The sequence below is a fragment of the Triticum aestivum genome, chromosome 1A (assembly GCF_018294505.1).
Source record: "Triticum aestivum cultivar Chinese Spring chromosome 1A, IWGSC CS RefSeq v2.1, whole genome shotgun sequence".
NCBI lineage: Eukaryota > Viridiplantae > Streptophyta > Magnoliopsida > Poales > Poaceae > Triticum > Triticum aestivum.
In genome coordinates this window covers 131,383,206-131,394,493 of record NC_057794.1, presented here as the reverse complement: position 1 = coordinate 131,394,493, position 11,288 = coordinate 131,383,206, and the positions used below count along the sequence as shown (strand labels likewise).

General features: G+C 47.4%; 1 long non-coding RNA gene across 2 annotated transcripts; it reads right to left on the bottom strand.

Moving 5' to 3' along the window:
• Window positions 1-6,823: 6,823 nt before the first annotated feature.
• LOC123107081 (uncharacterized) lies at window positions 6,824-11,080 on the bottom strand. 2 transcript variants are annotated; one of them, XR_006451598.1, is made up of 5 exons: window positions 10,589-11,080; window positions 9,771-9,874; window positions 9,424-9,597; window positions 7,235-8,433; window positions 6,824-7,144 (listed from the first exon to the last, which is right to left on the bottom strand). It is a non-coding gene; the product is annotated as an uncharacterized lncRNA (long non-coding RNA). The 2 variants fall into 2 exon arrangements; XR_006451592.1 differs by having other exon boundaries at window positions 7,235-9,597.
• Between the last annotated feature and the right edge of the window lie 208 nt (window positions 11,081-11,288).

Below are 11,288 nucleotides of genomic sequence, written 5' to 3'. Positions count from 1 at the left end.
TCCCTTGCCGCGCATTGACCAGATTGTTGACTCCACAGCTGGATGTGATTTGCTTTCATTTCTTGATGCATACTCAGGATACCATCAAATCTTCATGGCAGAAGTGGATGAGGAAAAACCGCATTTATCACCCCTTGCGGCACATACTGTTTTGTACGGATGCCCTTTGGGTTGAAGAATGATGGTTCAACATTTGCAAGGGTAGTCCATGTCGCTTTTGAGACACAGATACACAGAAATGTGGAAGCCTACATGGATGATATAGTGGTCAAGAGCAAGGACAAGGCTACCCTGATCCAAGATTTAGAAGAAACTTTTGCAAATCTGCGCAAGATCAACCTCAAGCTCAACCCCGAGAAGTGCGTGTTTGGAGTCCCTTCCGGCAAGCTTCTCGGGTTCTTTGTGTCTCAGCGGGGAATTGAAGCCAACCCCGACAAGATCAAGGCCATCGAGCAGATTGAAGCACCGAAGCGCGTCAAGGATGTGCGAAGGCTTGCCGGTTGCGTGGCTGCTCTCAGCAGGTTTATCTCTAAGTCTGCTGAGCGCGCCCTGCCGTTTTTCAAAATATTGAAAAAGGCAGGTCCAATGAAATGGATTCCGGAAGCGGAGGCCGCGCTGCAGGACTTGAAGAGGTACCTATCCTCCACTCCAATACTTGTCGCACCTAAGCCACAAGAGAAGTTGCTGCTGTACCTAGCGGCAACCAATCAAGTGGTTAGTGCTGCGTTAGTAGCGGAGAGGGAGGCGGATGATGAGCCAGCGACCGCGACAAGTGAATCCAGCGACAAGCAGGGGGCTTCTCCGACAAGCTATGGTCCCGAGAAAGATGAATCTGCGCAGACGTGCAAGGAGGTGCAGAAGAAGATGGTGCAGCGCCCAGTTTACTTTGTCAGCTCCCTTCTCCAGGGGGCTAGGTCGAGGTACTCTGGTGTGCAAAAATTGCTTTTCGGCCTTCTCATGGCCTCGAGAAAGATGCGCCATTACTTCCAGGCACACGAGATCACAGTTGTCACTCGCTTTCTGCTGAAGAGGATACTGCAGAATCCAGAAGCAATAGGCAGGATTGTCGAGTGGGCATTGGAACTGTCAAGCTTTGGCCTCAAGTTTGAGAGCACTGCAACGATCCAAAGCAGGGCATTGGCAGAGTTCATAGCAGAGTGGACGCCAACTCCAGATGAAGAAATTCCAGAAATGAGCATCCCCGTCAAGGAGACAAGCAAAGAGTGGCTGATGTATTTTGATGGTGCCTTCTCGCTGCAAGGCGCCGGTGCTGGCGTGCTGCTTATCGCACCCACCGGAGAGCACCTCAAGTACGTAGTCCAGATGCACTTTCCCAAGGAGCAAGCAATGAACAATACCGCAGAGTATGAGGGTTTGCTTGCCGGCCTCAGAATCGCAGCCGATCTTGGGATCAAGAAACTCATTGTAAGGGGTGACTCGCAGCTTGTCGTCCGCCAAGTGAACAAGAACTACCAGAGTCCATTGATGGAAGCTTATGTTGATGAAGTGAGAAAGCTAGAAGAACACTTTGACGGCCTGCAAATGGAGCATGTTCCGCGAGCTCAGAATGACATTGCTGACGGCCTGTCAAAGTGCGCTGCACTAAAGTTGCCTGTGGAACCAGGGATCTTTGTGCTCAAGCTGACTCAACCATCCGTGACACCATCAACTGGACAGAACAAGAAGAGGAAGTTGGTTTCTGGTGACTACTTTCCAGCAGAGCTCCCCGAAGCCGCCGCCAAGAAAGTCCCAAAGATCAACGCCAAGAGTGCTGAGGAGCAGTCTGCTCCGGCAAACCTCTTGGTTTGTTCCGTTGAAGCAAACGCTCCCGACAAGTTTTGCTCCGGCAAGCTTGCCGGGGAATATCACGCTCCGGCCGAACCACAGGTTCTTGCCGTAGAAGCGGATGTTCCCGCAGCAACAGATACGCCTTTAGTCCTTGTTGTCGAGCCACAAGCTCCAGCATGGGCACAGCAGATTGTCCATTTCCTTCAGACAAGAGAGCTTCCCGAAGAGCAAGAAGAAGCGGAAAGAGTAGCCCGGCAGTCAAGTATGTACAAGTTTGTCGACAACACACTGTACAGAATAAGACTCAACGGTGTGAAATTGAAGTGTATTCGCCAGGAAGATGGACAACAGCTGTTGGCAGAGATACATGGAGGCATATGTGGTCACCACATTGGCGCAAGAGCACTTGTCGGCAAAGCATTCCGACAAGGCTTCTTCTGGCCGACAGCCCTCCAGGATGCAACTGCACAAGTAACCAAGTGTGAAGCGTGCCAGTTCCATTCCAAGCAGATACACCAGCCAGCTCAAGCTCTCCAGACGATCCCTTTATCCTGGCCATTTTCGGTCTGGGGGCTCGACATCCTCGACCCCTTCCCCCGAGCTATCGGGGGCTTTGAGTTCTTGTACGTTGCAATCGACAAGTTCACAAAGTGGCCGGAAGTGGAACCAGTGAGGAAGGTGACAGCACAGTCAGCAGTCAAGTTCTTTAGGTCGATTGTTTGCCGTTTCGGGATCCCTAACAGGATCATCACCGACAACGGCACTCAATTTACGAGCCGCACCTTCATGCAGTACGTCCAAGATCTTGGCGCCAAGATCTGCTTCGCTTCTGTTGCTCACCCGAGAAGCAACGGTCAAGCGGAGCGGGCAAATGCTGGAGTGCTGCGAGGCCTCAAGACCAGAACTTTCGACAGGCTGCACAAGTGCGGAAGAAACTGGATCGAGGAGCTGCCGGTGGTTCTTTGGTCGATCAGGACGACGCCAAATCGAGCCACTGGCCAGACACCCTTTGCTCTAGTCTACGGAGCAGAGGCAGTTCTCCCCACAGAACTCGTTTACGGGTCACCTCGAGTGCTCGCTTATGATGAGCTCGAGCAAGAGCAGCTGCGACAAGATGACGCGCTGCTCCTTGAGGAAGACCGTCTCCAGGCTGCTGTGCGAGCCGCTCGCTACCAGCAAGCTTTGCGTCGCTACCATAGCCGCAAAGTTAAAGCCAGGAGCTTCGAGGAAGGCGACCTTGTTCTTCGGCGTGTTCAGTCCGCCAAGAATTCCAACAAGTTGACGCCAAAGTGGGAAGGCCCTTATCGGGTGAAACGAGTCACTAGGCCCGGCGCTGTCCGCCTTGAGACCGAAGATGGCATTCCGGTGAGCAACTCCTGGAACATTGAACATCTTCGTAAGTTTTTCCCGTAAGGCGCGGTTGCCGGAAGCTTTTCCGGCAACCACCTTTTGTACAAGTCTTGCCGCTGTTGCATGTAATCCTTTGTACAAAGCCGGGCGCAGACCCCGTGCACCAGTAAAGTTCATGTGCCCCGCACATCTTGTCAGTTTTTTATGCTATAATCCTTTTTCGCATATGTTATCTGACACTTTGTGCAGCACTAGACCTCGGTAAGCGATAACGAGCCCAAGGCTCCATATCATTACTTTATTTCTCTGTTTCTTTCTCAAAGAAGGAAGGTTCCCTCGCCCACAAGGTTTGCCGGGGGGGGGGGAAGGAGAAGATAATTGTGTGGACCAGGCCGTTCAAGAAAATTTCTCCTTGCCGGGAAGCAGACGACAGAAAAGCTAAGTTGCTAAAGCCTGAGCAATCAGTTTTTTAAGTTTTTGAGTTATTTTCCTTGAACGACCGTGCTTTGTATGGAAAACCTGTGCGCGGAGGAACCAACTCGTAGCTAGTTGCACCGTTACTTTGTTTCGAGTCCGCTCAACAGCTTAAGTGAGCTGCTAGCGCCCTTACTTTGCTTCGAGTCCGCTCAGCAACTTAAGTGAGCCGCTAGCGCCCTTACTTTGTTTCGAGTCCGCTCAACAACTTAAGTGAGCTGCAACTAGTTGCGACAAGGTTGCTTGTCAGTAGCGACCCCGCCAGCAGGCTGCTGAAGTTCCGCACTCGGCGCTCGTGGCAAGGGTACCTGCACCGGCAAGTTTCCCTAGAAAGCGTAGGGCAGAGCCATACAAAGCCAAGAGTCGAGTAAAGGAAGTAACACATCAATTCTTTGCCTAAGATAGAGTTATATTACAAAAATAACTTGTCGCGCCTCTAATAAAGTGTTCTTATGACATGACTGGCAACGACAAGAGAAGAAGAAAACGGACGGCACCTGGGCCCCGGCAAGCCAGAATCGCTGGGGGCTGCGAGTGCCAAGAATCGTCCACGGCAAACCAGAGTTGCCAGGGGCTGCAATATCAGATAAGTCTTTCATCCCTCATCATGCATCCTCTTATGGACTGGGGAATGCGAAACCGCGTTTCTTCGCGGAAACTGCCGTGCTCCCTCAACTCTAGGCCCTGGGGCTCGTTCCCGGGGCCAAGTTTTGTCGTAGTCGCGGCAGCAAAGGGATGAAACGAGGAGACCGCACCCACCTCGTTCCCACCTACGTCAAAGGCATGAGAAAGGTCGAGCGACGTGGGAAGGCGGCAGGGCCTGTTGCCGGGAGATGAAATGTCTGTCCGAGGGATACCAAGGATTTGCTCCTTGGCGTGGGTTTAACTCGCGAGACAAATAACCCGGCAAGCATCCCCTTTTCATTAAAAAACATCCCACTTAGGTACAGTCCATAGAGGATGAAAAACATGAAAGAGAGGATTACAAGTTTTAGATACAGCTAAGGCCCGAAGGCTTACAAATTAAAAAGATAAGATGCCCGTAATCCCTTTCCTGTCCCTCTCTTCACGAGGCAGGTCAAGGAGGCGAAAAGGGCAAAAGGAGCGCCTCGACCTCGTCCTCAACCTCGTCCGCGACCTCGCCCCCTCCGTCTTCCCCTTATGGCTAGCTCTGCCACCACGGGCGTGGAAGATGGAGAGATGCGCTGTCTGGCGGCGACCCTCGCCGCCACCGATGAAGGGCCTGGGTTCCCTTTCTCCATGGCGAATGAGAGAAAGGGGAGCAGAAGCTGAAGAAAGGAGGAGATGAGAGAGTGCGGTTTCCTGTGCTCCCCTCCCGCTCTTTATAAAGGAGCGAGGTGGGGGCTCGGCCGCCCCGCTCAACGAATCAAGGCACGGGAAGAGCAGGGAGTCGGGGCCATCCCGCTGCCTCTGCTCGCGACGGCCCAGTTTCCCACTTCCACCGTCCACGACCCCAAGCGCATGGGAGCCGCGTGGCGGAGATGTAGAACCAAGGCGAAGGATGAGGCGGCCCCGCTCCGCCCCGTGATCGCGGGGAGTGGACATCCCGAAAACCGCGCACCGGCCCCGTCCAGTAAATGCACCACGCCCCCACGCCTACCTCCGTTTAGGGAGGAGGGTGTGAACCGTCTCCATCATCGTGGCCTGATGCATGCTCGAGGGGCTTAGCCCCGCGCACGCCGCCCGCGTCACCCACGACGCCGCGTTTGACGCGTGCCGTTCTGGGCGTGCGCGGTGGGAGCGGAGAGATAGGCGGCGTGACCTAGGCCGCGCGTGCCCGTGCACTGTTTTGGGCCTGGCCCAACAACGCTCGGCATCGTGTATGGCCCAGGCCCGGGGGCTCCTGTCGGTGTACTAGAGTAGCGGTACCCTAGTATCCCAAACTCATGCACGGGCAGTTGCAGCGTCCCGCGGCAAGGCTTGCCGGGTGACCGCCAAGACCCTCCGTAGTTCCCTTGAAGACCATTCAAGAACAAAGTACTCAAACCAAGACCCCGGCAAGGAGCTTGCCGGGAAAGCCAACCCAGGCCCCGGCAAGAGGATCTTGCCAGGAAGAGACAAGACCCCGACAAGAGGAGCTTGCCGGGAAGGCCACTCAAGGCATACCAAGAAAGCTTGCCGTGACGCGCCCTGCGTCCCGGCAAGGCCCGGCGAACGACAAGCTTCCGGGCGCGACAAGACGACGACCGCAGCAAGGAGCTTGCTGCGGGAAACCCCCACTTCGTGCCCGCGCTCCAGCACACCTGCTAACGTGTCGCTCCAGGACTCTCCCAAGCACACGTGCCAGGAGGCTGCGCAGCTAGGGGTGCGCGGTGGCAAGCGGAGATGAAGAGAAGGCCATCGTGGCAAACGGTGGCCCTCCTAACGGTCACTTTTTGCACTGTTTAGGCAACTCAGACAGGCATTTAATGACTTTGTCCCCTGCCGTCAGAGTTAGGTAGGGTGCACTGTATCCACAGTAGCGGTAGCTGCACCTACCGCATCCTTTTCCATTTTTACCCTTCTAGTCTACGTTGCCACCTGTCGGTGACCCCTTGAAAGTATAAAAGGAGGCCCAGGCGCAACGTAGAGGGGGGTTCGGCCGGTTCGGCTCATTCGAAACACCAGGAACACTCTCACACTCAGTCTGGCAGCGTCCATCGCTCCTGAGCAAGAATTCAATACACACAAACAAGCAGCAGTAGGGTTTTACGCATCCGTGCAGCCCGAAGCTGGGTAAAACCGCTCGCGTGTACCGCCTCGATCCGCTCTTTGTGCGACCTCCACCCTCACCGAACCGAAAGGGGCCCTGTCCCCATAGGTGTTGGTGGAATCAGCCTCCCCGACAATTATCATTTCCAAGTTTGCTAGGGTTCACCAATGGATTTTGGGTCATCATTCATCAACCTTTCTTCCTCTCTCCCTCCCAAATAATATAGCCAACTTCATAAAAAGGGCGAGAAAGGATAATACTCTATACGAAACTGGCAACAGAGTAGGCCATAGCTTTAGGAGTTAAGCTAGTCACCGAAGGAGTTCAATGTACTAACAACATGAAGCAGCATGGGCGCGCCACAGACAGAAGTTAGGCATGATGGATGATATACTTGAGGACTTTTTTGCGTTAGCACATAATAATTATATACGTTGGAACCTTTTGCCACATAGATTGAAATATATTTTTCTCAATGCACACTTGCAGGACCCACTAAAGCCAAAAAGAAGTAACACCAAAGCATGGAAATCAGATGTACTTAGAAAGCATAAGTTTTTCCAACTTTGTTTCCACATTGGATGCATTGCTAACTGATTTGAAATGAGCATATAAATGAACTGTGCAACAGAACAAAAAATCCAATCACCCCGCCGTCAAGCCGTTGACTTCCATCAAGTCACATTCCATGTGTACTCTGGAACATCACTTAGCCTGGTATGTCCCAGGAGCATGCTGCACCAACTAAGTATGCGGCGCTGAGAGAAACCACTATTCTCGTCGTCTGAGCTATGCTGTTTATTTTTGTTTCTTCTTTCTCTGTACATGAATCATAAAGAAAATAAGCTCATGAAGGAAAGGCTGACTCATCCTTTTCAAGATTATATGGGAGTACGGAATTTGTGAAACCTTGTTTTCGTGTCAATCCATATCTCATATTTTCAGTCGGTGGTAGCTATCATGTAATCCCTAGCCAGTAGCGCCTCTTTCTCTGTCCTAGGATGGCGTTCACATGTTTTCTGAAGTAGCATTATCAACAGGTAATAATAGTCCACAACATATATAAGATATTTGATGCAAATTGTACCCAACGAAAATCTCCATGAGCTTACAAAATAGATACTAAAGCTTCGTCAAGATAGTTTCAGGATCTGGCGAACAATGTAGAAAATTTGGAGTTTCTGAAAACAAAAAATAGTGGTAGCTTAACTACTGCAAACAAAACAGAGACTGGGCAGCAACCTCTTTGTCAGGTATTACGATTTCATGGAATAATAAGTTTAAGAATTTCTAAGAGTTTTCCTGTAGATTGTACCATGTTTGTAAAGAAGTACCATGTCACCTGTGATAAGTGTATCACCGTTTCATTTATATCAGTCTTTGACCTCCTCAATTCTCATGCAGAAGGAATGTGTAAGAAAGAGACGAAGATAAATCATTCTCGTATATAGTGATTCTGGGCAAAACATAATTCAAAAGGATTTTATTAGATTAGGCGAGGTTCAACAACCTGAAACAGTTGTGTATAGGCCAGTGAGCCTCTGTAGTTTATAAACAACAGTGTGCAGTCAGAGAAATTCTTGAAGTAGTCTACAAAGCCAAGCTATCATTTTAGTTGTGACCATCCATAAGTACTATGAACGACATGTGTTTTTTAACTCGTTCTGAAATATTCAAGCAACATAAACATGTGAGGAGTTTGGTTCATATTACCAAACAGTGGAAAGCAAGATACATGAATCAAGTAGTATTTAGGACAAAGAAAAATATGATAATAAGGAAAATGCATTCTGGGGAAAATTTGAAGTTTTCACACTGAAAACAAAAAAGTAGTGGTAGCTCCACTATTGAAAACAAAATAGAGACTGGGCACTACCACCAATAGCCCTTTCTATTTTTAAGGCTGAGCTCAGCAACCTCTTTATTAGGTATTACGATATCATGGACTAATAACTTACAGTTTGTACCCTGTTTGTAAAGAAGTGCCATGTCACCGTCTGATAAGTGTGTCATTGTTCTGATCTATATCAATGTTTGGCCTCCTCAATTCTCATGCAGAAGGAATGCGTAAGAAAGAGGCGAAAATAATCATACTCCTATATGTAATTCTGGACAAAACATATATTAGATTAGGCGAGGTTCAACAACCTGAAAGAGTTGTGTATAGGATAGTGAGCCTATGTAGTTTATAAACAACAGTGGGCAGTCAGAGAAATTCTTGAAGTATTCTAAACATCCAAGCTATCATTTTAGCTGTGATCATCGAACGACATAAACACATAAACACATGAGGAGTCATATTACAAATAGTGGAAAGCAAGAAACATAAATCAAGTAGTATTTAGGACAAACAAAAAAACAAAGAAAATACATGCTGGGGAAAGTCTGGAGTTTTCACACTGAAAACAAAAAATAGTGGTAGCTTCACTACTGAAAACAAAATAGAGACTGGGTAGTACCACCCATGGCTGTGCTCAGCAACCTCTTTGTCAAGTGTGATATCATGGACTAATAAGTTTAACACATTCTAAGAGCTTTCTTACAGTTTGTACCCTGTTTGTAAAGAAGTACCATGTCATTGTCTGATAAGTGTGTCACCGTTTTGATTTCTGTCAGTGTTTGACCTCCTCGATTCTCATGCAGAATGAATCAACAAGGAGACGAAGATAAATCATACTCATATATAGTAATTCTAGCCAAAACATAATTCAAAAAGATTCTACTATATTAGGACAGATTCAACAACCTGAAAGAGTTGTGTATAGGCGAGTGAGCCTCTGTTGTGGCCAGTCAAAGAAAATCTTTTAGTAATCTACAGAGTCAAGCAATGATGTACTATGAATGAAATGTTGTATTACTTCTAACTCGGTCTAAAATATTCAAGCAACATAAACATGTGAAGAGTTTGGTTTATATTACAAACAGTGGAAAGCAAGAAATGAATCAAGTACTCCATGTGACCCATATTAATTGTCGTTGATGTACTAAGTCAACGACAATTAATACGGATCGATGGGAGTGGAATTTAGGACAAACGGGAAATACAATAATAAAGAAAATACAAAGTACTTGCTAATTCATAGCCCTAGGAACCTCACCTTGCTGATCCCTCTCACTCCGTGGTATCCATCAAGCCCGTGCCAAGTCTTTTGAAACACTGATCCAACTATAGTTTGACGCGCCGAGGAAAACCATGGACTTAGAGTGTGGTTTGAAGATAGAGGAGAGGAGTCTTGATGAGATTGCTTACATGAGTGAATATAAGATGCACACTGTGTTAAAAAAAGAGATGAGGAATATCAAGAACACTGTTTTATTTTTTACCAGCATACATAAACCACAGATTTCAACTTTAATTTGTAGAAAATAATGACGTAATTTGGTGGCAACGAAAATATAAATTCAAAGAGATAGAAACCTATCAAGAGGGAAATCAATTCCTTACCTATCGAAGTTAAGACTCATGTCAATCTTTTGATGACAGAAGCAACTGAATTGGCCATATTGGAATTGGTTGTGGCAAAAACAATTTAAAATCAAACTTCTCATCTGCATACAATGTTATGCTACTGTGTAAGTTTCATCACATTTTTTTGTTCTATACTTGTGAAGACTGTATAAATACTGTTCGATCAAGTAGATCTATAGGCATGCATGAATATTCTTCTAAGCATAATGGGGCAACATAAATCTACTAATTTATTTTAGAGCATATTTATAATTATGCAGAACCCACTAATAAACAAGAAAATCACTCTGAGGGCACTCTGAAAGTGTATCTAAAAATTCTTTAGCATATTTTTTGTAACTGGAAACTATGTTATCTGAACACTGTAACTGCAAAGGAAGGATCACACATATTATTAAAACAAACAATGATATTATGGGTTCCATGGTTACAAATAGAGAAAAAATATGTATGTTTTGTATTAAAAAGATCACCTATTTAGATCCATTACCAAATACAACAAACAAACCATACACAGAAACATGTGTGACTCAATATTCCATACATCAAGCTATTTCTTTTGCAGAACCAACAATATTTAAATGTTACAAATCTACACAGAAAATATTATACACTCTATAAGATATGATTCTTAATCCTGGATGGAAGAATTGTTTGCTAAACATGCAGATAATCTGAGAGTTAGCACATACTGGAAGAAAAACATACAATCTCCAAATATTTCCATAGAAAAATGTACACCTTCTATCAAACACGCCCAAGTTCCATGAGAGAACTTTAGAGAAGAAAATTACATTGTCGGGCAGCCACACAACACACCAGAATTTGCTACGCGGAGTGCGATCTTCTGCGGCTACTTCCGCGCCTCGGCGGTCAGACGTGTGGAGGGGACAATAGGACACCATTGTTGTCACTTATATGCATCGCCATAGGAAAGGAGAGCACCATGTGTTGCAGCAACTTCAGACGCGACGTTTGATAAGAGAGGAATAGGAGATGGGAACAGATCGATGAACGATACACATTACACCTCACTCGCGTTCCGTCGACCAACCGCGTCTCCACCATGCAGCCGGAAGCAGCTGTCGCCGCATGCTACTCAAAGAGAGAGGACCAAGGAGAGATATGGTTCAAGGTGGCGGTGGAGGCGGCAGTGGGATGCGACAGAGTGTGGATGCAGTGGGCGGCGGCGGCGGATGGGGCACGGAGCAATGAGAATGGTTGGGACGCAAGGCGGCGGCGCGATCCATGGTGATGGGCAGGACGGTGGGTGTCTGGAGAATAGGGATAAGGAAAGATGGCTTCTGTTTTGTGAAAAATAGGACCGTGGGCCTTTAGATTTCTTTTTTTCTGGCCGAATTAAGCACACAATTAAGTTCAAAATATATACACGAATTAATCTGCACCGTAATAATTTGGTCCCACTAAATTAACGGCTCGTAAAATCTAAATAATGTAGTAATTATTAGGGAGTCTAGAATTAGTATAGGTATA